Here is a 26,440-nt window from a genome sequence, read left to right as displayed (position 1 = left end):
CCTAATGAAAGTCTGTTGATGGAGGAGGAGAGGACTTTCCTACATTGCTCCTGTTTCTGAAGTGGGAAATACCATGGGTTGCCATTAGTGGAGACCAGAAGTTCTTATAAGGTCTACAAACTGAAAGAGGCCAATAACTAATGAATAGAGCCAAAAGTCACACAGTTGGAATAAAACATAAAAGGTTTTATGTAAATAAATTGCTGTAAGTTGTTTTTATCAGGGGTTAAGAGGGTAAATTTCCGGTCCTTCTCTGATACCCTGATTGGAAGGCACATTCATTTAGTACCAGTTTGGAGGTTTCCTGGGTCCCTGGGATGACATTGCCCCTTCACCTTATCAGCTCTGTGCTGCTACAGACGAACTGAAGTCCTGAAAGGAAGTGAACACTAGTCATTTGTGTGGAGTGCAATAAAAGCAATTGCAGATGAACCAGAGTACAGATATGGAAATATATCTTCAAAGTCATTATTATGATAGGCCTTAACTCCAGATTCACATTATGTTACATAAATACTGGCTACAGTAGGAAAAAGACCACGTCCCTAAAAGTTTGGGATTCAAGTAGATCATATAGCTAAAGGGTGAAGAATAGAGGCATTGAAAGACTGTACTTTAGTTGTAGTCACGAAGGAGGTAAGTGGCAGAAACAAACCCTCCTCAAACACCATCCTAGACCCCAATCAGTATTACTTTTCTAGCAGTATCTTTATTCTGAATCAAAATATGAAATTAAATTCACAATGAAAAGGAAATGAAAAAATGATATGCTTTTTTTTTTTTTAATAAGAAACTTACTAAATTTAAATGCTTTTATTTTGCTCACAAACTAGGCCAAACTAATTGAGAAAAAACATGCTATTTGAGACATTAAACAATAGCAGACCTTTTATTATCACTTAATTTAAAAGTTTTTAACTTGATACTTAGTAAAAATAAATTTTCTACAAAAAGCAACATAAAGTTAATATCTTTTAGCACTATTTAAGGTATTTTATTTTTGAAACCTGTAAAACTCCTGTGCTATATTCCAACTTGAGGGCTTTCCAACACAACAATCACTCTTTATTTTACATATGCTTCCCTAGGTACCCTCATGATAACATTTCCACACTGCCTGCAGATTTATTATAGAAATTACATTGTAGGTTTGTACAACTTGGAGCTACATGGCTTAGGGACAGTGGATCAATCTTGCATATGTATGTCTAGTACACATGTGGCAAAAGAGCCATTTGGACTTCTGTGACTTATCATTGACAGAAACACCAGCTTCCAGGTATAAGAAATTCAGTATTGCAAAGACTTGCACTAGGATGCTACTTAGCACAAGTAAATGCACCTAGCACTAAATATGGGGAAAACTAGTGACTAACTCGGTATCCACAGAGAGATTACTGCTAAAAATGTTTTGAGATGCCATGATAAAGTACTTCCAAGGAAGCTATTATTTTTTGTTGACTATACAATTGTAGTTATTTGTGACCCAGCTTGTTCACGTTCAGATTTCCCATGTTGCACATACGTGGTGTGAGAGAGTCTCTACCCTACTTTTCCTGTAGACATTTCTATTTAAATACAGAGTTCTGCCTGTCTTTATTATTATTATTTATTTTTTTCTTTTCATTATTTAAACGACAATCATTAAAATGATGGCAAGTAGTTAAAAGATGACACTCAGTCATTTTTGGTCCTACCAATAGACAGTATTTTAATCATGGAAAGTAAGATACTACTGAAGCCTGAGGAAAAGCTTGATGTGTTACCTTGAAGAAAAAGTATTCATGTCCTGGAAAGATTGGTGGTAGGGGGACAGTTGGACCAGATGATCTTGGAGATCTTTTCCAACCTTAATGATTCTATGATTGATGGACTGAAGTCATTCTGAGGGAAACTGTACCCAAATTACCCATTTGGATCCACGTTTTTCTCATTTAGGTTTGTCAGCCCAGTTTTTACTGCACACCTGTCTATTCTGCTCACAAAGTGTTACTTCATAACTTCATATCATTACAAAGACACACCTAATTAAGTGTAAACAGAATAACTTCAAGGCATATTTCAATCAATATTTTCAATCAGTTTAAGATTAAAAAGAAAAAAAAAAAGTTTACATGTGTCACTTGTTTGTATTTAAAAATAAGCTACACTTCCTCTCTTAACCCTTAGTTGCTCTTGCCTTTTGAATTTGCTGTTGTTTTTTGTTGTTGTTGTTGTTTGTTGTTTTGTTTTGTTACAGAAACACCTATAGGTAAATTGCTTATACATTCTAACTCCATTTCACTCAGCAATAAACACAACACAACATCCTGCCTCCATAGATGCCAAAGAAGAAGATGTGGGAATTTCAGCACCCTGCAGTTCAAATTGATGTTGCTGACTTCACTGTAGTATTATTTCACACAGTAATGTTTGCAAATAAAGGTAAGTCTTTTGAGTGACTGTGGTAAATGAGGCAACTAAAATGTTTTAAATCACTCTGCTAAAAATTATTGGTATTGAAAAGAACTGTTTGCTGTAAAAATACATTAACTGATCCTAGTTAACAGAGCAGGTAAGGATAGCGAACAAAGTTATAGAGAAAGAAATGTATTCTCAGTTCTAGTTATCACTGTGAATATTTTATTCTAAATACAGGTACCCTTGACTAGATTGGCAGTTTTCTGTGGATTGCTTGTTTCTGTTGAGTTTATGAAAGAAACAGTACAAAGAAGTTCATAGAAAGCAAATATCTGAGTTACATACCCAGTTTCACTTTGTAAAACTTTTATTGTCTAATCATTCTGTTTTCAAAGTCTGGACACTTTGAAAATTTGGACACTTCCTAACGACAGAATTCAGCATGAATGAACCTCCTCTCTCCCCCATGGAAGAGGATATGAATTTCAATTTTCTGTGTCCTCTCTAGAAGGTAGGTTTCCAAGAGTCTGAGTCCTCAAGTCCTACAAGGACAAATTGCACTTTACTCTCTTATGTGTCGCATGGGGTGAGGCAAGATGGGCAAGCTCTGCTTCCTTTATTGATCTTTTCTTTATACGTATCAGCATAAAATGTCTTTTACATATAAGAGTGCTTGCAACAACTGTGACCAAATACTTTTTCAACTCAAAAAGAATATAAATTTTAAGATTCTTAATCTGAACTATAGTACTACACTGTTGTAATACAGTACCAGATGTTGAGTTTGGATCTTAATAGGGGGTGAAAAAAAATGTAAGTCTATATATAGAATTCCTTAGGGGATTTTTTTTTTCCTAATCCAAATAGATAGATAGATAGATAGATAGAAATATAAAGTAAAAGCAAAATCCTTGGAATGACTACAGGAGTGGTTATTTGGCACTCAGACAAAATATATTAATATCATTAATAAATATTTTTAAGTTAGAATAGGATCCATAGAATTCATGGAAGGGGATTTAATTTCTTGTTTTTCTCACCCTGCTTCCTGTTGTATTGTAGCAGCAATCAGCCTGAGTAGAGCAGATCTAGTTTTCTGTACCAATTACAAGAGTAGGTTTGTTAATTTATTACCTTGGAAGTCAGTTCTCAACCACTTCCAGATTTCTGCTGTGGAAACTGGCATATGATGTTGGGCACTAGTGAAGCAAAGCAGTGGTGGTGAGAGCAATGAAATCATACAATTTGTGATCTGTCTTGTGAATTGGATAGAAAAGGCTTAGGCAGCATACATTTTCTACCTGTTATAAAGGCATTGCCAGTGGGCAGGTAGCCACCAGAAATTCAGGTCAGCAGATAGTAATGATTACTGTCCATTCATCATGAATTTGACTCATTTAAGAACGTTTCATGAAAGCTATGGTACATTCAACCCCTGGAGTCATCTAGTCCATCCTACATCTCTGATGTTCACTGAAAAAGAAAATACAGTATGAAATAAAGGAACAAATTGTGAAATGTACATTTTCCTGATGGATGGCAGGCTAAAGGAATAAATTTATTTTACAATGGCATGAGGAGTACAGCACAATACAATAATGATGCAAGTAATGTGTAATAACACAGATTCAAGCAGCATAATTTTGAGTTATGACTATACTTTACTTTGAAATGAGGATAACACTGTCCAGTCTTGGCTAATCTGGACTCAAACCAGCTATCCATAGAAGGCAGCTTTACCATAAGCAATTATTAATTCGAAGGCAGCTTTACCATAAGCAATTATTAATTCCCTTAACCATCTAACCTAATTCTAGAAGTTATATTTAAAAAGAAAATCTCACTTAAGGCAACTTGCTTTAAGTAATGTGGAGTTATTACTAAATATTTGTTTATTATTATTATTTTGCAATTATAATTGTAAATTATAATGCAATGTGTTTTTCATTCAAGCCAGAGTTTTGACAGAAACTATTTTGAAATAAGAGTTGTTCATTTGTGAGCACCTAATGGATATTTGGTAGAGATAGAATCTAATTTGTACTGGCCTTTAGCTTTTATAAATATTCCCTGATTATTTCTTATGAAACTAGCTTCACTGATATGGAGATTTCACACTGAGATGTAAAAAGAAGAGCCACTGATTAAGGGCATATTGCAAACAATACTTTTGCCTTATAGCTGTTTTATTGCTCACCTGTGGTTATGGAGATTTTTCTGCTTTTCTTCTGAAGTACTTTGCAAAAGTCTTCACTATATTGCTTGTTGAGTTAATGGGCTTGCTTACTCATCATGGTTTGGAGAACAACAAAGGAAACTGCGTGTGTCCCAATTTATACTGCAAATGGAACAAATGTCTTCTGTAAGTATAAAAGGATGATTTCTGTTAAAGAATAAAGCCCTTTGAAACCAATTAATAGTTGACCTACATAGTAATGCACATATCTCCATGTTTCCTCCCTCTTTTCATAGAAGTGATCTTTCTGTAGCAGAAAAAAAGAGTAAACAAGTGCATGTTATCATCCACTTCTACAACAAAGAGTTTGAGGTTAAATATTCAAGCATTTTTTGCATCATTTCCATAAAATTAAACTCATTTTATTTTTATAATCTGCTACAATAGTAGCTGAGGAAAATGGGCTGCAACAAATCTTTCTCCACCTAAGAGCTTGCTTGGTATCTTTTTACAATGTACAATGGCCACTGAGAACTTGAAAACACACAAATAGAACCTTTCGTTCTAAAGATCCAAATCCCCCAAACATTTGTGTAGCTGGAGGCATTTTGGGTCTGTGATTCTTCAACACAAATCCAGGAGAGATATATGGAGGCTCAGGAGGAGCAGCATTGCACTTGCACAACATTTTATTTGTTGCAACGTCCTTATTACCATTCTTGCTTATAACTCCTGATGTGTATCATTACTATTCTTGCTTACAACTCCTGATATGACAAAAAGAAGCTAAGAAATATGAATAATGGATTTAATAAAACATACCATGTATGCTGGGAAAGAATAACTGTGTTAGGATAGCAACTGTGCTAGCTGGTTGAATGGTTACACAGTCAAGGAAAGAGAAGCAAGAGAGGCCTAGCACTTTATTCTATCTGAAACAAGGAAGAACAGTAAATGTTAAGATTTTGGCAAGCAGGTGTTCTCTGTATGGCCATTTTAAATAAAGTTACTTTCTCAGCTCATCCCATAAAGTGATGTTTAATGTTGATCTCACTTTGTTATCAACAGAAACTCCTGAAGTGGTCATAACAGACTGTATTTACCCTATATGAAGGCTAAAATTAATCCTTTCCCAAAATTTATTGTTATTAGAAAGAGCTGAAAGTTGAAATCAAACTCAAATACTTACATGGCAAAGTTAGTAAATTGATCAAGATAAAAGATATCTGTCCAGTACATCTGAGATTAAATGAGTCCCTATCAAAAGTCACAAAAAGTAAAAACTAAACCAAAGTTACTGGTTAACTTAGTTGTCAAAATACCACAAAGAAGGAGAAAGGGTACAGATTTTTTTTTTTTTTTTGAACGGGAACCTTTGATCGGCTGCAGCGAGGGCTCCCAGCAGACAGACGAGCGAAGCGAAGCCAACCCCCTCCCCCCCCCCCCAGTAACGCGGCACAGAGCCGCAGCCCCGGCCCGCACCCACCCCCCGAGCAGGCGGGAGCTCTGCTTGTGCCGCCGCGGGCGCTGACGTGCTAAGGGCGGAGCCAGGGGTGACAACAGCCCACCCACCCCCGGCGCTATAAAAGTAGTCCCTAGGGAGCGCCTCGACCGAGGAGCACTGCCAACAGGACGAACTAAGGGGACTGGCTTGGCAGTTAGTACGGGGCAGGGAGGAGAACCTAGACCTCACCATGGTGTGCACCTGTCGCAGCGGTCGGTCCGAGGTGGCAGCCCAAAGGGAGGAGATGCTGCCTCTCTGGGCTCACGTGGGCACCCAGGTGGACCCTCTGAGGGGAGAAGTGGCAGTCCAGACACGTGGCTGTGGGGAGCTCCGCAATCTGGAGGCCCACCTGGGCCATGAGGGAGGAGAGTGCTGTCATGGGTGCAGGTGTGCCCTGCTTCAGGATCTCCTCGAGCAGGTGGCTGGGCTGCAGCAAGAAATCGGCAGCCCGAGGGAGTCTCTGAGGGTGACAGATAGGAGGTGTCACCCTGCCCCTGCTGTTGCTCGGCAGCCCTCTCCTATGTCCTGACAAGGGGTAGAGGCTGTCCCCATTGAATACATGCAGAACAGAGGGCTAGACTGTCCGCAAGAGAAAAGGGGCTGGACCCTTGTCTCAGCTTGGAGCAGAAAGAGATGTCTGCCCACAGTGCCACCTACCCCCACGGTGTCCCTGGGAAATAGATTTGAGGCTCTCAGGGAGGTTGCGGAAGAGGCTGAGGGTCTGGACAGTAGTCCGAACCCGGGAAGCAACCCCAGGAAGAGAGTCAAGACTGGGGGAAGTACAAAACATAAGGATCAGGGCTGGACGGAGCACCGCATTGTAACCTGTGCCACAAAAAAAGAGCGGAGAGTCCTGGTGATTGGGGACTCCTTGCTGAGGGGCACTGAGGCTCCCATCTGCCGCCCAGATAACCTAGCCAGAGGTGTGCTGTCTTCCTGGGGCATGTGTCAGAGACATTAGGAAGGCTCTGCCACAGCTCATTAAACCAGAGGATTACTATCCTCTTGTAGTCATTCAGGTGGGATCTCAGGAAGTTGCTATTAGAAAAATGAGGAATATTAAAAAGGACTTTGGAGGTTGTTGAAGGGATCGGGGGGTGCAGGTAGTGTTCTCCTCTGTCCTCCCACTGGGTGACTGGTATGCAGATAGAAGGAGTAGAATGGGACAGGTAAATGACTGGCTGAGGGGGTGGTGTCTGGATCAGGGGTTTGGGGTATTTTGATCTTGGGCCGTCCTTTGAGAGGCCAGGTATGTGGGCTGTGGACAGACACCAACTGAGCAAGTGGGGCGCAACTGTGTTGGGGAGCAAGCTCTCTGGGCTGATTACCAGGGCTTTAAACTAGGTTTGATGGAGGAAGGGAGGGGAGCTAAAAGTGACAGAGAAGGGCTGGGGGAAGTCGTCACCACTGTCACTGTTGAAGACAGGGAAGAACCTCTGAGCGCTCCCATAGGATTGTCTGAGAGTTCCTCAGAGAAAGTAGCATTTCCGATGCCCCGTCTAGTATCTTCTTCTTGCATCTCCCAAGGGGTAACTGCACCTGCTGCTTCCCTAAGTGCCTGTACACCAATGCACGGAACATGGGAAATAAACAGGATGAGCTTGAGATCTGTGTTTGGTCACGGGGCCACGATCTAGTTGCGATCACTGAGACGTGATAGGACAGCTCGCATGACTGGAGGGCTATGCAGGGCTATGTCCTCTTCAGGAAAGACAGGCTGGGGAAACAAGGGGGTGGGATTGCCCTTTATGTGAGGGAGCAATTAGAGTGTACCCAGCTCCACCTGGGGGAGGGTGAAGGACAAGTGGAGAGCTTGTGGGTGAGAATTAAGGGGTGGGCTGGTATGGGAGACATGGTGGTGGGGGTCTACTACAGGTCACCAGATCAGGAGGAGGTCAATGAGGCCTACAAGCAGCTGCTAGTAGCCTCACGATCACGAGCGATGGTCCTCATGGGGGACTTCAATTACCCAGACATCTGCTGGGTAAGCAACTCAGCCAGGCACACGCAGTCCAAACGGTTCCCACAATGCGTTGAAGACAAGTTTCTGACTCAGGTGGTAAAAGAGCCAACGAGGCAGGGCATGCTCCTGGACCTTGCTCTTACCAACAGGGATGGGCTTGTTAGGGATGTGAGGGTTGGGGGCAGCTTGGGATGCAGCGACCATGAGATGGTGGACTTCCAGATGGAACTAGGCAGAGGAAGTAAGGCTAAAAGCAGGATTGCTACCTTGGACTTTCGAAGAGCCAACTTTGACCTCTTCCAGGACCTGCTTGGGAGTGTCTCATGGGCTAGTTTGCTTGAGGGCAAGGGTGCTTGTGAGAGCTGGTCTACATTTAAGCAACACTTCTTCCATGCTCAGGATTGGTACATCCCGAAGAATAGGAAATCGGGGAAGGGGGGCAGGAAACCTGTGTGGATGAGCAAGGATAAGATCAAAAGGAAGAGGAAGGTCTATGAAATGTGGAAAAAGGGCCTGTCCTCTTGGGAGGAGTATAGAGGTGTTGTCAGGACGCAACGAGGAAGGCTAAAGCCCACCTAAGGATGAGGCTTACAAAAGAGATAAAGGATAATAAGAAGGTTTTTTTCAAGTATGTAAACAGCAAAAGGAAGACTAGGGATGGTGTGAGTCCTGTGCTGAAGGGCGGGAGGGGGTCCGTCCTGGTCACAGAAGACGCTGAGAAGGCGGAGGTACTGAATGCTTTCTTTGCTTCAGTCTTTGCTTCAAGGACTCCCCCCTGGGACTCCTTGCCCCTGGTGAGAGGACAAAGGGTCTGGGAAATGGAGGGCTCCCCCCTGGTTGATGAGAGAGTGGTTCGGGAGTGTCTGAGTGGGCTCAACGCACACAAATCCATGGGTCCCGATGGGATGTATCCGCATGTGCTAAGGGAGCTGGCGTATGTGGTCACCGAACCGCTCACTATCATCTTTGAAAAGTCCTGGAGAACAGGAGAGGTGCCTAAAGACTGGAGGATAGCCAATGTCACTCCGGTCTTCAAGAAGGGCAGGAAGGAGCATCTGGGAAACTACAGGCCAGTCAGTCTCATCTCTGTCCCTGGAAAGGTGTTAGAACAGCTTGTTCTGGATGCCATCTCCAAGCAATTGGAAGAGAAGAATGTTATGAGGAGTAGTCAGCATGGATTCACCAAGGGGAAGTTGTGTTCGACCAACCCCGTTGCTTTCTATGATGGCATCACCAGCTGGCTAGATGGGGGGAGAGTGGTGGATGTCATCTACCTTGACTTTAGCAAGGCTTTCGATACTGTCTCCTATGACAACCTGCTAGCAAAGCTGAGAAAGTGTGGGATAGATGAGTGGACAGCGAGGTGGGTTGAGAACTGGCTGACTGGCCAAGCTCAGAGGGTGGTAATTGGCGGAGCAGAGTCTGGCTGGAGGCCTGTGAATAGTGGTGTTCCCCAGGGGTCTGTGCTCGGTCTGGTCTTGTTCAACATCTTCATCGACGACCTTGATGAGGGAATAGTGTCTGCCCTCAGCAAGTACGCTGATGACACAAAGCTGGGAGGAGTGGCTGACACGCCAGAAGGCTGTGCTGCCATTCAGTGAGACCTGGGCTGGCTGGAGAGATGGGCAGGAAGAAACCAGATGTGGTTTGATAAGAGCAAGTGTAGTCCTGCACCTGGGAAGGAACAACCAGAAGTATCAGTACAGGCTGGGGGACGACTGGTTGGAGAGGATCTCTGAGGAGAAGGACCTGGGGGTCCTGGTAGATAACAGGCTGACCATGAGCCAGCAGTGTGTCCTCGTGGCCAAGAGGGCTAATGGGATTGTGGCGTGCATTAAAAGGAGCATGGCCAGCAGGTCAAGGGAGGTGATCCTCCCCCTCTACTCTGCCCTGGTCAGGCCTCACCTGGAGTAATGTGTCCAGTTCTGGTTTCCCTGGTACAAAAAAAGACAGGGATCTCCTGGAAAGAGTCCAGCGGAGGGCCACAAAGATGATATGGGGCCTGAAGCATCTTCCCTATGAGGAAGGGCTGACAGACCTGGGTCTGTTCAGCCTGGAGAAGACTGAGAGGGGATCTCATCAATGTTTATAAATACATGAAGGGTGGGAGAGAGAGGGATGTACCTAACCTCTTCTCATTGGTTTGTGGGGATAGGACAAGGGGCAATGGCCGCAAGATAGAACACAGGAAGTTCTGCACCGACATGCAAAAGAACTTCCTCACAGTGAGGCTGACAAAGCACTGGAACAGGCTGCCTAGAGAGGTTGTGCAGTCTCCTTCTCTGGAGATATTCAAGGCCCGTCTGGATGCCTACCTGGGCAGCCTGCTCTGAGGAACCTGCTTTGCAGGGAGGTTGCACCCGATGATCTTTCGACGTCCCTTCCAACCCCTACAGTTCTGTGATTCTGTTTTATGAATAACAAAGGCATAGGAATAAATGTTTTTGCATTAGTCATTATTATTTTTAGATTAGAACCTGAAAGGAGGTTCTTTCAGTTCTGTGACATGTGTCCGATGTGAAAAGAGGAGGACAACATTTTAATTACTCTCAAAACAGAGGTAATTACATTTATTGATTAAATTATATAATACACTTGACAGCACAGGCAGGATACTGGTCTCAGTGATCTAGTCCGACATTGCCGTGATAAAAAAGGACTTCTGTTTTCCAGCAACACTCCTTTGATCCAAAATTTATCTCCCTCTGCCTTGAAAGAGGATTGAATTCCTGTTATACGCTGATTGGGTCTAGCTGAATGCTTTTGGTACCAAATCTCATCAATAATTTCACAGTATCTTTGTGTTGTTCAAGCATTGGATAAATGAGTAACTCAAAAATAAGCCTGTTACATAGTCCAGAGGTGTACAGAAGAATGTAATTAAAAAACCCACCTCTATTCATAAGCAACAAGAAAGTTATGTTTTTGCACTGTAGGCAGAACAATCAAACTGTTATTTTCAGTGCTGTATGTAAAGAGCACTATAAGTAAACTGATGCGGCCATTGTACAGGAATTTAAATGAGAGTGTGCAAATCCATACTCTTTGTTCAGCCCATCTATAGAAAGGTGACAACCCACAGTATAACCTTGTGCTTGCTTCTTTACTTTCTTATTGTTTTGCTGATAACATTCTTTGTTCAGTAAATTGAGCCATATTTAACAATTAGGCTGCACACTTCCTTCTATTTCGAAAGCATGCAGCTCTGCCAGCTTAGTATTTGCATTATATAGCCTTCAAATACAATTTTTGGATCACTGCACCCTGAGCTTATTTTCACTTTGAACTATTGTCTCCTCATTTACCCTTCCTAATATTATCTGTAAATTATTCTTTTGGCATTTTGTGTTATATGAAACCATTACTCACTGTCAGGGATCTCTACCTTACTCAAATGCTTTCTCAGACATTTACTACTCTGTCTTTATAACTCTCTCTTTTACACTGAATTATTATTAAAATTAAATAATAGTGTTTTCCACTTACATATCAACTTATACAATGCCCATATATATGGCTACATCTGTACAAACCACAGAGGTATAATGCCATAATTATTACAGAGACTACAGAAATGCTGTGTAACAGTTCAGGGTGATTGCAGACTATGTGGGATGCTTCTGAGACATCCAGAAAAGTTAACTAAAAAAGCTAATGTACTTTCTAGGCTAACGTTCCCTATACAGAAGTGTACATAAACACCGTAAACACTGGTGATTTACTGGAGGTACATAAAAAAATCCAGCACCACAGGTTTAAACCAACAGGTTTAAGCTAAAAAGTAGAATGAGAGGAATCATCAAGTAGCAACTGAAGGAATACGCTTGTATAGCCCAATGGAACTTGATTAACATTGCAGTAATAATTAATTAATTAATCCCACTCTGCAAGTAACAGTAAAGTTTGAATTGTTCTAAAAATTTCATGGACTTCCAGATGATTGTGCCACCCATAGAACTATGCTTCATAATATGCTTCTTTGCCAGCTGTAACTTCTGTATGCCAAAACAATGGCATTTGGGGTTATATCCTTAGATTTTCTTCCAAACAGATTAACCAGATTTTTTTTTTATTTTTTTTTTATAAAACAGACAATATATTATCTTTTTTTAAATATATATATATATATATATTTGTCCTCTGAAATATCTGCATTATGAATATAGTTTCTTCCATAGAAGTTCAGTTTAATATAATTGTAAGTTGTCAACTAATATCAGGTTAATACTCCACATCTGATTTTAAACTAATGATAACCCATATTACATAGTTTACACTCTCCCATTTAGAGACAATTAATGGGAAAATAAGAAAGTGATTGAATAGATATGGAAACAGTTATTCTGGGATTTTACCTACAAAACTCTTGCTACAGTTATTAGACTCACCGCTCCAGATAGAAAGAGAAAGAGATGGTGTTTATCTGATTTGGGAAATGTGATCTTCTTTATATAGCTTTATTTATTTATTTATCCAAACACAGCATAACCTGAAAAATATGTAGTTCGAATAAGAGCTGGCAATGAAACTGCATAGTACCTATGTACAATTAGTACTCTTGCAACCTCTTTCTTGGTCTTCTTCAATAGACTCAGCAGAAATAGCTGCTGATGAATATTTCAAATCTATTACATTTTCATAAAACACAGAAAAATACTAACAAGTGTAGCTAACATATTTCAGTGCATGCTTCCTTAAAAATGTGTTGGGCTTTAAAATCTCAGAGGGAAATGTTGGCATCATGTGTTGTGGCCGTTGCTATGGTAACTATACTTTTTGCTTTTATTCAATAACAGTGTGAACTAGCTCTTAAACCTGTGCAGCAAACATGACCTGCTGAAGACTAAATTACTGGGGTTCTACATACTTATACAGACTTTCATTTTCATTGCATTTTGCCCCTCAAGAATAAACGGATTTTAACATAAAAGCAAAGATTTTGACCAGCTGAGCCTTCTCCACTACTTGCTGTGCCTCTCACTTTGTGGTTCATAAGAAATATGGCGTAAGCACTTATGCAGAAGTAGAGGGTTTTTCATCAATCCCAAACTTCCATCATTTTTTTGTAAATAACAGTAGGGAAAGTCTCATTCTTCAGCACAGCAAAATTCACTTGTATTCAGTCATATTTTTGTTGAAGAGTAAGAAAGATCCAGACTGAAGGACTGCAAGCTGCCTAAAGACTTTTTAAAAAATATTGACTATCAAACCAAATACATTTATTAATACATCCTCAGTAACACAGTATCTCACAGTATAATCTCTATTTGAAATTGGCTTCATTAAACACTGTGCACAGACACAGAATAAGAAGGACTTGTTTTAGTCTTTTCTTCAGAACTTTTCACCTTGTAAAACTATTTCTTTTTTGTTTTCTGTTATTTTGGTCAAAATATATATTTAACATATTTTGACTGTAGGAAAAAATATTTTTAAGGGAAAGGGGTTTTCTAGCTTGTTTCTCATCTATTTCTAATAGTGAAATTAATCTTAGAAAAATTTGGATGGGGGAGAGGAAATATGTGTTCTAATTTTGCTGAGAGGATGAGAAGCAGGGAAGAGAAGTTGGAGGGGATTAGGCTTAAGGGATAATTTGTCTGCATTTAGCGACTTGTATCTAGATGTTCATTCATGAATTTATCATGTAAATTCAATAGCCATATATAGCCAATAAATAGCCAGTCAACAGAATATGGACAGATTTGGCTCACAGTGCTTGAGACATGAGAATATGGATAGTTCATGAACAGTTTTGACTAGACTTCTATTAGTTACACTGAGATTTCGAACTTTTTAGGTAACAAATGACAACACGTTCTTCCAAATGGACAATACAAGTTTAGATAAACTAATGAATCAACATCTACACCAAAAAATTGAATTTCTGAAGCAGAACTATTTTTTGATTATTATTATTTTAGTAATAATTATAATACAGATATTCTATTATGCATCTGTTCTGTGGAGAAATAAGCTAGACTGTCTGTGCCTTTTTTTTTTTTTTTTCCTAGAGAATTAGTGCATTGCTTGCCCTTTCTGTCATCTTTGTTTTAATACTGTGTCTGATATTACATGTTGGCAGTCACTACCACCTCTAATAGATGCTCCATTATCTTCTCTAAGATGTATTTCCTTTAATCTTAAATGTTTACAGTTAAGACCTAGATCTAGGTTACCATACAATTACCATCAGTGGTCAACACCAAATTATATTGTTCAGATCATTAGAGCTACTTTGAGAGCTTGATTCTGTTACTCAGACTAAGGTGTATAATGTGTATTTGTGATGCTCAGTGTATCCCAGTGGGCCTTCCACTTAGTACAATCAGGTCTCCACTAGGTGCTTTGTTGCCCCTTTTGTTTCCATGTGGATGTCTTTAATATCCCAGGGTATCTCAAATTGCATTAGATTAGTGTAGGCAGCCGAATCAAATCTTAAATATCTACCTTAGGAATTACATAGCTAAAATGTACATGACTCCACTGATTTTAAAGAGAGGTGAGACAGACAGCTGAAATAGGGTTGCCTTCCATGTAGGCAGCTAAAGCTGGCTGAGGTCAGTCCAACCCTTGCTTGTTCAGCAGCATGCCAAGTAGATGTATAAAGCATTCATTCAAATCAAACAGCAATTTCTGCACTTAATATTTGCTATGGGGCAAATAAAGATTCAACCAAGCTTGCTAATTTATCACATACGAAAATTATGTTCTACTGTGCATTGCTCTTGTAGCAAACATATATATTTATATGCTAATTTAAAGTTTTCCAGTCTGACGCTGTTCTGAAGTAGACTGCGTATGCATTTGGAAGGTGTGGATTCATTCCAACATAAAAACCTAGAAAGATGGCATATGTCAATCTAATAAAATATGAAAACCCTAAAAAGAAGAGAAAGATAAGTGAGTCCTTAGATAAGTGATGCCTTGAAGTTGAAGGTCTTGTCAAATAAACACATAATGTGATTTTTTTGTTGTTGCTCAGCATTTTTGTTGTTGCTCAGCAATTTTTGTTGTTGTTGTTGGTAGAGTGGACATTAGAAAATATGATAAAGACAAAGACCTTTAAAAATCTTTGTAATTTTCCATGATTGGCTATTTCACAAGTAAGAAAGATCAAATCATTAAGAGACCATTAAGAAAAAAATGTATTCTAATAGCAACATGGGCACAGGTAATTCACTGGACTATTTAATTTCCTTGAATTTACAAGGAAATGCACTATGTTTTTTAAATAAATAAGAGGCACCTAACTATGCAAATAATTATGTATCATTAACTTGATACACTGCTCTTGAGGGTATGTCTATGTTTGTCCATAGGCTTCCCCAGCCTAGGAAAGAAATACAAATGAAGATCTATGAAAAACAGACAGGTAGTTTTTAGAGTTTAAGTCTCCTTTTATTACATCTTTACATTTTTACCACATTCATATCGTTCTTTTGTGGTACACAGGAATATAAGTCTGGAAAAGATCACTAGGAGATGAAGCCCAGCCCTTGTAGTGTTGTGCACCTACATAGTTCAGAAGAGCTGTGTTCTTATTGCGGCTTTCAATTGAAGTGTCTTCTTCTTTGTGAATTATGTTACAATTGCTATATTTATTATAATAGATTTATTAGTGAAGAATCATTCATAGCACAAAGATAGGAAGTTTTGGCTTGTTGCCTCTAAAACACTTTTTTTTCCAGGTACAAGTAGATTTTCTCTCCTACATTCTTGAAATACTAGACTAAAATAGTGTTTGTTTGTTTGTTTTTTCATTTGAAGGATTAAGTGGTATGCAACTTATAAACAAATTTGTCTGCGAACCCACAATAGACACTGAGCTACAAATTTCCTTTCATTCCAATCCTCATACCCTCTGAGAGGCAATAAGAGACAGAAAAATGTATCTTGTTCACCGAGATTTGCCTCCAACCATCTATTCCTTCTTCTTTCTTTGACCTCTGTTTCTAGGTTACTTGTACAAGACAACCATAGTAGATATGCTAAAGCAAAGAGGACTAGCATCACAACCCACACTGGAGATAGGAAATGTGAAGAAAAGAAATTGGGAATACTATGGAAATATATCTGCACTGTAATGAACTAATGCACTCTGCTATTTGCCACCCTCTAGTAACTCACTTACAATCCTATTATCAGTCCTCATAAAGGGAATTGTTACATTTATATAGTCTTGAGTATGAGCATTGCATACAAACAAGAAGTAGAGATGTGATGGCAAGCACCGAACAGCATATTTAAAGAAGTTTGTGATTTGAAATATAAAAGAAGTCTTGTAACTTGCTTAGGCATTAACAAAGTAACCAGAACCCCATATGTGTGTGTACGGATGTGCAAATACTATTCCTTTGGACAGCTTCAGTGTTCTGTTTATGTCTCATTTCCCTGTAGAAAACATTGTTATTTTTCCAGGACAGAATTGGATTTTTGTTGTTGTTTGTTTGGCAGCTTTTTACAAAATGTTGGAATCACAGCAGTCCCCCTAGGTACTCTCTTACCAGCAGAGACACATTTTATAGCAACCTGTTCTTCCTGCTTAGAGATCTCATTTTCCAAAAAAATTAAAATCTGCCCCCAAATCTTTATATGCTCTAACCACCAGAAGTGGGAATCAAATCACATACCTATCTGTTTACAATATGGACTTCTCCATATGAGCTGTGACTTTCATCATAATCAATGGAGAGGAAACAAGCACTTCTGAGACAATTTATCTAAGTTATTTCAGGCACTGATTTCAAGATCATATAATTTGAAATTGGACCCTTTTCATAAGGAGAGACCAGATGACTTGATGTTTACATTATCCAGGACTACATTAAGCCAGATAAATGTCCCCCAAGTTTAGTAGGATTCTGAAAAGAGTCTCAGAATAATGTCTGTTCAGTCAAGAGTCCAAGGAATTGAAAGACTGGGGCATGGTCATACAAAAATTAAATACAGTCTTACAAAATAAGGCAAGTTAGACTATAAAATTTTATCATTTATCAAATTCACAGTGTTTTTGTCTAACTACTTCTGAGTTTTCCACACTGAGTCATCAATTAATAATATTTGCCAAAAACATGTTGACATTTTGTAGCTGTGCAGCCTCCTGAGAAAGTTCCTTTAAACTGTAAGAATGACACAATATTGCAATACAATGCCCTTTTTTCTCTCTCTCTCTTTTTTTTTTTTTACAATTGTTTATTTATTTATTTATTTATTTATTTATTTATTTATTTATTTATTTAGAGGAAAATATTTCACTGAATAGTAGGAAATTAAATACTCAGTCGTGAACTCTCCTGAATGATTGAGAGAAACTCCTTATAAAACTTACAAAAATAAAATTCTCTTATATTCTGTGTGGAAGGATGAGTAGGTTGAGTTTTATCAGCAAGAACTTTCCAAGGCTTCCAAGAATTTTATTTCCACTTCTCCAGCACTTTTTGAGAGGACAAATGAGTACAGATGGGTAATCAAATCTTTCTGGGGGAGGAATTGAGCAAGCAGCTGCTTTCTGAAGCTAACATGGTTGGTGAGGTACTTCTGGGTCTCAGATGCTTGCAATGTGTAGTTTCATCCCAGAGCTGACAATAAATAAATAAATAAATCACTCAGAAACTATTTCATTTTCTTGCCTGCAAACCATTTCTAGATCTTTACTTTCACTTGCAGTTCTGAAAAGTGTGACATTTACCTGTTTTGATGTTACAGTCAAATGACGATTGCAGGACCATATCCAATTTTCCCATATAGATTATGCTCACAACACAAATTCTTGATTTATTGAACCATTTATGAGAATACTATCAAGAGCTGAGTTGATAGGTTTACGACATCCATATCTTCAGTATTTTGGAGACTGCTTTCCACAGACATTAGTACTGTAGGTTCTGAGGATCTTACATCAATTGGTTTCAATTATTTTGGATCTAATTATATATGTTTGAACAAAAGTACTAAATCCTGGGACTTCCGTGGTAGAAAACTCAGTATTAATGTGTCAAAGATGGTGCAAAAGGTAGAACTGAATCTTGTGCATTTTTTTCAAACTGTACTAAGCCTGAATGGTTAAGAAGGATACAATTACCCTTTGTTCATCAAAACAAATTGAATTTAGATAGACAATTGATAGACAAAGGGTATGTAAAATAAAATTGTCACTGTATGTTGAACCTTCTGACTATGAACATTTTGTTCCAGACACAATACAAAGATGAGACATTGACCTACAATCACCCAGTTCAATGTTAGGTATCCACTATGAAAAGCAAACCCTGGGTGAGACACCTGAGGTCCTGTGCAGACACACTCCCGTGGTGTGGGGACATAACCGTTAAAAAAGGTTAACAAAGCAGCAAGATGCTGGTGCTTCTTGGCACCTACTGAACTTACATCCAATAGTAGTCCGTGTTTATTAAGCTTAAAACCTTTTAGTGGGTTTACACCAGAACAGCATCAGTGGTCTTGCCAAGTTGAATCATCAGAAAACAAAGAGAAGGTCAAGAAGAGAGCACTTTAAATGCTTTGTTGACCCTTTTTGATTTATATTTTGTGCACAGCTTTTAGATTAATACATATTAATAAATATTGAGATATATACATATATTTTCTGCCTAACCAAATAATTAGTTTTTTTCTTTCCTGTTAAGGAAGAGGGTTATATTTCATAATCATATTGCTTAAGCATTGTACACAGATGAATCAGGTTCCATGGGTGAAACATTATTCCTATTTTCACACACTTTTTACAGTGTAATATTGGAGTATCTTTGCAGAACATTTAAATGTTAGCTCTCTGGCTCAAGAAGACTGAAACGTGAATGTCAAGAAATTTCTTTTAATTGGACAGGTGTCTTGTAAAATGGCCAAATGTCTTTTGATTGAATCTGACTTAAGCCTTGACAGTTACTCAGAAATAAAAGACAATACTTAATCTTAGGAAAGTAGCAGCATAATAGATTTAATAATATACTATAATACTGTTGTAGCTCTTTGCCTGTAAATGAAAGACAAGACACTGGGGATGGGGCAATCAGCATTGCTAAAGGCTCAACTGTCTCTTCCTGTGTATTCAGTCTGAATTTGGCCATTGTCTTCAACAGAAAGAGATGTCTTTATTTGCAAATACTGCTTTGGATGTGAGTTCCTCAGTGCATCTCCACTTTTATTGCCCCAGAACATGGAGAAACTTTGCTTCTATGGTCAGTATTTTATTATAGATATTGTGTCCTACAGCATAAATTGTTACCAATTTGAATTTTACATTCCAAGCATCCTACACACAGATGTCCCACAGGTTTGGTAATTACCCTATTGATGGGTGAGTCTTCTCACAGTAAGATGTCATATCTTGCAGTACTTACAAAAAATGGAACTAATTTCCATCAGCAAGCATTAAGCATTGTGGCTTAGAAGAAACTTGGAATTTTTGACCCAGGGTCCTTACTTTCCATCTTGCTACATCTATGTTTGTACTTAACTCTCTTTATTTCTAATTCATTTTCTCCTGCTTCTTCATCAAGTGAGTATATTTCAACTAATTTAGTAATTGAGTGCTTGGTGCTTGATGTTTAGTATTTGTCTGTCCTCACCTGCAAACTTTCCAAAGCAGCTTTGTTCATAATAGACCCCAGTACTGAAAATTGTAAGATACCAACTCATAGAAACATTTTTAATATTTTGAGTTTTCCTGGTCAAAATTGTGGTGATGATGGTGACAATCATGGGGTGATTTGGAAATAATTCTTTGAAGAAACAATTCAGTTGCTGAATTGTTTCTTTTTTATGGTTTCAGTACACCCAAAGCTTTTATTTCAACCGTTACTATATATATATATATATGTATATATATATTTATATATATACACATATTTATTGCAAGTGAGCATAATGTAGAACAGCCATTGGGGGACATATTTTAGGTTTCTTTGCTTGAAACATTGAGATAATACATTTTAAAAATGTATTTCAGTAAAGAAGTTAAGGTAAAATGAAACTTTGCTATGGACAGTTTAATTTTTGATGACCTGGATTTTTCTAATGAGGACTTGCCCAGAGAAGTTCTATGACTAGTCTCCTAGCTACTACTGAAAGGAAATATACTGAAAATGTGTGCTGAAGGAAGTCTTTCAATTTAGAACAGAGGACAGAATCATGTTGGTTACACATAGAGTATTCAATTAGTAAATCAAACTTACTCAAAGACTATTTGAACACAAGAACATGTATCAGGTACCGTTACTGTCTTACTCATACTAATCAACAGTACTTCATTTACAGCAGGGTCCTCTAGCTAGTCTGTGCAGCATTCATCTAGGAACTTGCAAAATAAATATTATTCAGGTATAAAACAGGGAGGGGGTACAATCAGGAAGCAAGGTGTAACATGCTGAGTTCTGTCCCAGTGGTTTCCCTACCTTGATGCTGCTGCATCTTGGATGATCTGTTAGAAGCAGAATGCTTTACAGAAACTATTTCCCCTCCTTGGAACACCATTTCCACTCTCTGTATTTACATATGCCGGTTTCACCATGGAAGGATCTGAACCTAATCTAGTATATCAAAGTAGGTGAGCAACATCTGTCGTAGGTGGTTTGTTCTTCGAGTAATCTCTTCCCTGAAGAGAAAGCTGTGTATGTAGTGGATAATGATAAAAATAATAGATTATTCCTCTCCACAGTCAACTATAAATAAATAAATAAACAAAAAAATGGTTTGATCGAGACTGAAATTTATTTTGTTGTATTTACTAAGCCAAACATTAGAAGAAAAGTCAGGGGCATATGAAACTTCCCTTCAACTTGAGAGGAAATATTTTGGTTTTGCAGAATTGACAAAAGAAAATTTGGTTAAAGGTTATATTCATAAAACTTTGCTGGAGAAGAAGCCGGTAAGGGGAAGACCTAGTAACTCAACAATTATAAAACTCAGCCCAGAGCATGGCAGACCACAGTTTGGCTCCCTGCTGTCTCCTTTCTTCTATCTTAAGATGTACATCCACACCACCAGCTAGAAAGCTTTTCTAGGAAACATCATAGCATTTGTATCAAACTATGAAAATAATTATGCAAATAAGATTTCAAACAGTTACTGAGTATGGGCAAGACATCTGGATTCTGGTGGTTTGGATTGTCACTTAAATCATTGCATGTCTGGATTCCAGATGATGGTAATGGAATAATTCACTGTTCAGGGCAAAATGGAGCAGCCTTAATAGAAGACAGAGAAAAGTTCCTGCCTGACAGTGGCTTCTTTTTATGTTTATGGACATTTTCTAAGGTATGGTATCCCTTTTTCTTACAATTTTACAAGGACTAACTCCTTTTTTTTTTTTTTTTTTAATCCAAAATATATCGCAATTTTGAGTAATGTATTAAAAACTTCAGGATGACTGGAATCACAGTTTATCCAGGTGATATTTTATGAAATTCCTGAAGAATTTTTTTTTTTTTTACTTAGAGGAAATTGTTATGTTTGTAGGTAAATCTTATTTATCTACTACATTTTTTCTTATTCTTTGGGAGCTCCTGCATGATTGCGATTTCTATTTTAAGCAGTTGTTTACTAGTAGATAGCAATTTAAACTAGTTTTCACATTGTGTCATTATATCAGGTTATTATAATTCTCCTGGATATAAATCAAAGAATGTCTTCACAGGATGTATTCTTCCTGGGAGAAATTTTAATACCAGAGCGGATCAGCCATGATATAATTAGCAGTCCTTGGTATTCATATAAGCTGTACTGTTCTTTACCTCTAAACAAGTGACACTCAAAAGCATAGGGAATTGCTTCTACTATTAAAAACAAGGAGTTTTGTGAGATAATGAAACTCTGATGGACCATATTTTACCTTTTCTTTATTCCTTCCTTGCCTCTTATAACACAACTTCAACTCTGCCCTCTATCCCTTGTATAGCCCCTGAACTTTAGCAGCAGACTATGATAGCATGATAGTATGGCTAGCTGGCAGCTCTTAATGTGCTCATTGCCCACAGCTACTGCCAAATAGAATATTTACCAGCTGTGTACTTTCTGGTTGTTTTCCTCATTAATTTTAACCTGTTTCCTCCATCTTATTGGTGAAATTCATAAAATCCACAAGAATTTAATTTTCTCTTAAATTACAAATTTCTGTCAAATTTGTTTGAAAGTAATCGGTGGACTCAAAGCCTATTAGGATAAAGCTTTGTAACAAGCTTTCCTGATTTGGTAAGAATGAGGATATTTACCAAGAAAGAACTCTATTAGTCTTTTAATTCTTATTGCTGTGTTGCATTCATTAGTAATACACAGACTCTTGGCCCTCTAACTAAGAAATCTCAGAAGAGAAGAAGCCACTTAAGATATATCCTAAATATATTAATCAAAATTATTTTTTTGCTCTCTCTTTTCTCTTTTCCTTGAGGTTTCACAACTATGTTACTTCAAACAATGGGGAGCTGATTTATTTTTATTATTATTATTGTTATTATTATTATTATTATTATTATTATTTAATGATTCTTTTTTCAAGGCAGAGAGGTTCTAATCCTAAAACAAGAATGTTGTGGAAAAGATTGAACAAATTAGAAGTTTTCTTAGAGATTTTTCATGTTTTAGTAGTCCATAGATTCTCCCTGTGGAGATGTTTTTATTGCACACTAAGTACTATGAAATAGAAACGATTATATTCACTCTGGAGAGGTTTCTCTTGCAACTAAATTTTATTTTAAGATACAAAATTCCCTAAATTTTTGTGGTTTCTGTGTCTATAAATCTCTGTTTGATTATGTTCTTGACCGAGACAGATTGGTGCTATCTGATCAAACCTTTGACCTGAAATGTCAAACTAAATATAAACAACAGTGACATATTCACAAGTATAGAGTCTCAAGTGTACCTTTTTTTTTTTTTTTTTTTTTTTTTTTTTTCCCTTTTACCTTCTAATTACAGAAAAGTATAATTTCCAGCATTAACATCAAATATCCTCAAGCAATATAAATCTTAATTACCGTGTGCTGGAAGCAGTACTAACAAACACATAAGGTACTTTACATTGAAGCAAGTGTGTCCCTGTGCACATGTAAAGAATCTCAGCAATTTCTTTTCTGCAGTTAACAAGACCTAAATCTGTTTAATGGTAAATAATCTCTAAGAACCAATATAACATGGATAATTATTCAGAACTTCAAACTCTCTTTCTACTTTTCTTTTAACAGCGTTTTCCTGGAAAACATCCACACTAGGTCTGACACCTAGTGAACTGATGAAGTATGAGTGACATTCAACAGTTAAGATCATTCATAAAAAAACTTAGACTGAAGTTGTGAATCTGGATGATGACATATACTGGGAATTCAGGCACCGAGATGCTTCAAAACTGTTCAGCAGAAATCCATCACCAACACTTTTCTGCAGGAAATGTTGAAGGGAAAGATCATTTCAAAAGTGTTAATCAGAATTTGTGTTTCTGCAGGCACGTAAAATGGCGCTGGAATAGAGAAAATTGCACCTCCTCAAGTAAGCAAGCCACAAAACTTGCTGAAATATCGTCTTTGCTAGAACTACATTGAGACCATCACCCAGAACTAACTCATAAGAGAAGATTTTCAAGTTCCTTTTTAAGTGTTTTGTTTTTCTTATGGTTGAGAGGACAATATTTATGTCTTTCAGGATCTTCAGGAAAAATGAGGAGAAAAAAAAAAAAAAAAAAAACATTTTTGAGAGCTAGAAAACCAGGAGCAGATTGCCTTCCTTGGGAATTTACTGCACAGACAACATGGGCTCTGATGGCTTGGCTGATGCAGGATCACTGCTCTTTGAGAGACACTCATCTGCAGAAAATGTGATGACAGGGACTGAAGAATGTTCTACAGCAGATAGCTCAAAGATGATGCTGTGATGCCAAGACAATTACCTCAGTGGAGGAATATTTTAGATATTCTTCAGGTAAAAGCAACCTTAACTCTGCCTTTTTTCACTACTCTGTTGCTACTACTGCATGTATCTGGTGTTGGTGCTCCTAATAGCCAATCTTTTTCTATGAGACGGGTAGAGAAGATTCTCAGAAACCCCAATGTCTAAAACAGATATTAGTTTTGCAAAATGAAAGAAATGCTGTCATTAGCAAAACCTTGCTAAGGGCAGTTCCTGAGTTTTATCAGACCCAGGAAGTATAGGATCTGCTTTGTTCAAAGGCAGCCTGTGGGAGTAACTGCAGAAGTTAAAACAGCCAAATCATATATGTACATATTTCTTATTTCTATTTCATTTTTATTTTATTTTATTTTACAGTGAGCTAGAGAATATTTTTAACTAATATTTAAGTCCCCAGTTAATTTCTTTTGGACATTAGTGGTTAGTTGCAAGGACTTACAAACCCTGGTTACCATAAGTAATTTCTATACTGTTCAATGGACATAGATTGATTGTTGAAAAATATATATGTATTTAACTCTTTTTCAAAACCTTGAGGAGAACAAAAGTTCCTCTACAGCAAATATTTATAGTAATTTTTAACCATTTTAGCCTTTTTTTTTTTTTTTTTTTTTTTTTGGCAGCAAGCAGAACATGTCTTTTTGCTCTACAGCTTCTCAGTACCTCACTTAAAATAACAAATTGGCCCCTTCTGCTCTGGGATTGCCTAGCTAGATACAAGATAAATAGCTCCTTAAACCCTCAGGACATTTCTCTTGTCTCTTTGGCCTAATCCATTACCAATCCTGTCATTATCATTCACTGAAGAAAATGTCACAGCTAATGTACTCTAAGACTACAATTTTAATTCAAAATCACTATACGGATACTTCTTTCTTACTACAGGCTATGTAGTTATACATATATAATCTTTATTTACATTTCTAAAAAAAAATAATAGTTCACTGAAGCTACTTGGGCACTTGCATGATAATATCTGCATGGGACAAAGTACTCAGCAATATGTCAAATTCCTCCAAATTCCCTTTAGCACTGAAACGTGTCCGCTTGGTATGGACAACCACAGTGAGGCTGCAAGAAGGACAAATGATTTAGCAGAGAATAAATTTTGGTCTCAGGGCATCTAGACTGTGTTCGTCTAATGCAAACTGGATGGTATGATACTGTAGAGTATGTAAATATCATCTGATTGTTTTAGTGAATCAGCACCTAAGTAGGCAGTCAACATCTGAGGTAGCTGATATTTCAGGCTATTTATGGCATCTTAGAAAAATTAATGAAAAAAAAAAAAAGAAAAAGAAAAAAGAATATTTCTAAAGTATTTTATTTAGTCTTTGACCATTCCTATTTAAAATCCGCACCTTAAGAAGCTAAATTTAGATATCTATATTCATAATATAAAATAAATGGACAAATTTAGGGAAACATTTTTCTTTGTGTGTGTGTGCTTGGTTCCCACCAGTCTAAAGGGAATATCCTGCTTACCATTTCTCAGGGTCAAATGCTAAGACATGAAGGTTTCCATTTTGTGTGCAAGTCTAATACACTGGTAATTAGATATTTTAGGTCCACCCGTGTTGTCCACTAAAGATCATATCTCAGTTTTAGAAACTTTCCTACTTAGTACTACTTGCAGTAGCCTAATTTTTAATGTCCTGTAATTTAATACCTGCCGTGCATCTGATTTAATAGCCATTGCAGCAGCTACTTCTGTTGGTTGAGTCCTACTTTACTCTGAGCTTTTCAAGGCCTGGCTGCTCCAGCCTCTTACAAACAAGAACCTTTGCTTTGCTTTGCTGTAAACAGGCCTGAGGTAACAGAGTGAAACAGTCCAGTGCACCAGGCTGGGCAGCTGGGTTGAATCTAAGCTAGTGAAATAGCATTTCCCTCTATACCATTTTCACCTGAAGATAATAATAAATTGGCTAAGGATTGCTCACCTTGAGAAACAGCCCAAGCTTTTGCTTTGTGAAGAAGCACAAAACTAAGCAAAACTGCAGTTCAGTTTCATTACAAAACACTTTGTTCAGCTCTAATATTAAAACATTTTCTTTCTACTTTTATCTTTCAGTTGTCACCTTCTCTAGCAAAGCACCATTTTCTTTCATCAGGGTTTTAGAAATAGCGCCAATTTGTTTCCACCTCCTCTCTGTACAGCTGTGATCTTTAATCCCTGGTATCAATCTCTTTTTCTGTGGTTCCTGCCTCACTCTGTAACCCCTGCAACCTTGGAGCAAATGAGTCTATTTTTGTCTCTGGAGATTTGATGGCAGATAACACAGTTATTAGGGACATCTTTTTCTTGCTCTAATAATGATGATCTGCCTTCAGTAATTTTTCCATGCCCAAATTGCCAGCAAGGCTGGAGGAACACTCTGACATGTTTTTCCTGGGTGTGCAGATTACTATTTTTTTTTCCCTTCCCTTTCATCTTTCTTTCCTTCTTTCCTCCTTCTTTCCTCCTTCTTTCCTCCTTCTTTCCTCC

At 37.9% G+C, this 26,440-nt stretch overlaps 1 long non-coding RNA gene across 1 annotated transcript; it reads right to left on the bottom strand.

Annotated features, from left to right (window-relative positions):
- Window positions 1-20,565, bottom strand: LOC118160641. The gene is made up of 5 exons (XR_004747612.1): window positions 20,454-20,565; window positions 4,830-4,883; window positions 4,598-4,738; window positions 3,535-3,599; window positions 1-56 (listed from the first exon to the last, which is right to left on the bottom strand). It is a non-coding gene; the product is annotated as an uncharacterized LOC118160641 (long non-coding RNA).
- Window positions 20,566-26,440: the final 5,875 nt, after the last annotated feature.

Source organism: Oxyura jamaicensis, chromosome 1 (genome assembly GCF_011077185.1).
Source record: "Oxyura jamaicensis isolate SHBP4307 breed ruddy duck chromosome 1, BPBGC_Ojam_1.0, whole genome shotgun sequence".
In the NCBI taxonomy this organism is placed as follows: Eukaryota; Metazoa; Chordata; class Aves; order Anseriformes; family Anatidae; genus Oxyura; species Oxyura jamaicensis.
Note: the sequence above shows the minus strand (reverse complement) of the source record. Positions and strands in the feature narration are given on the sequence as shown.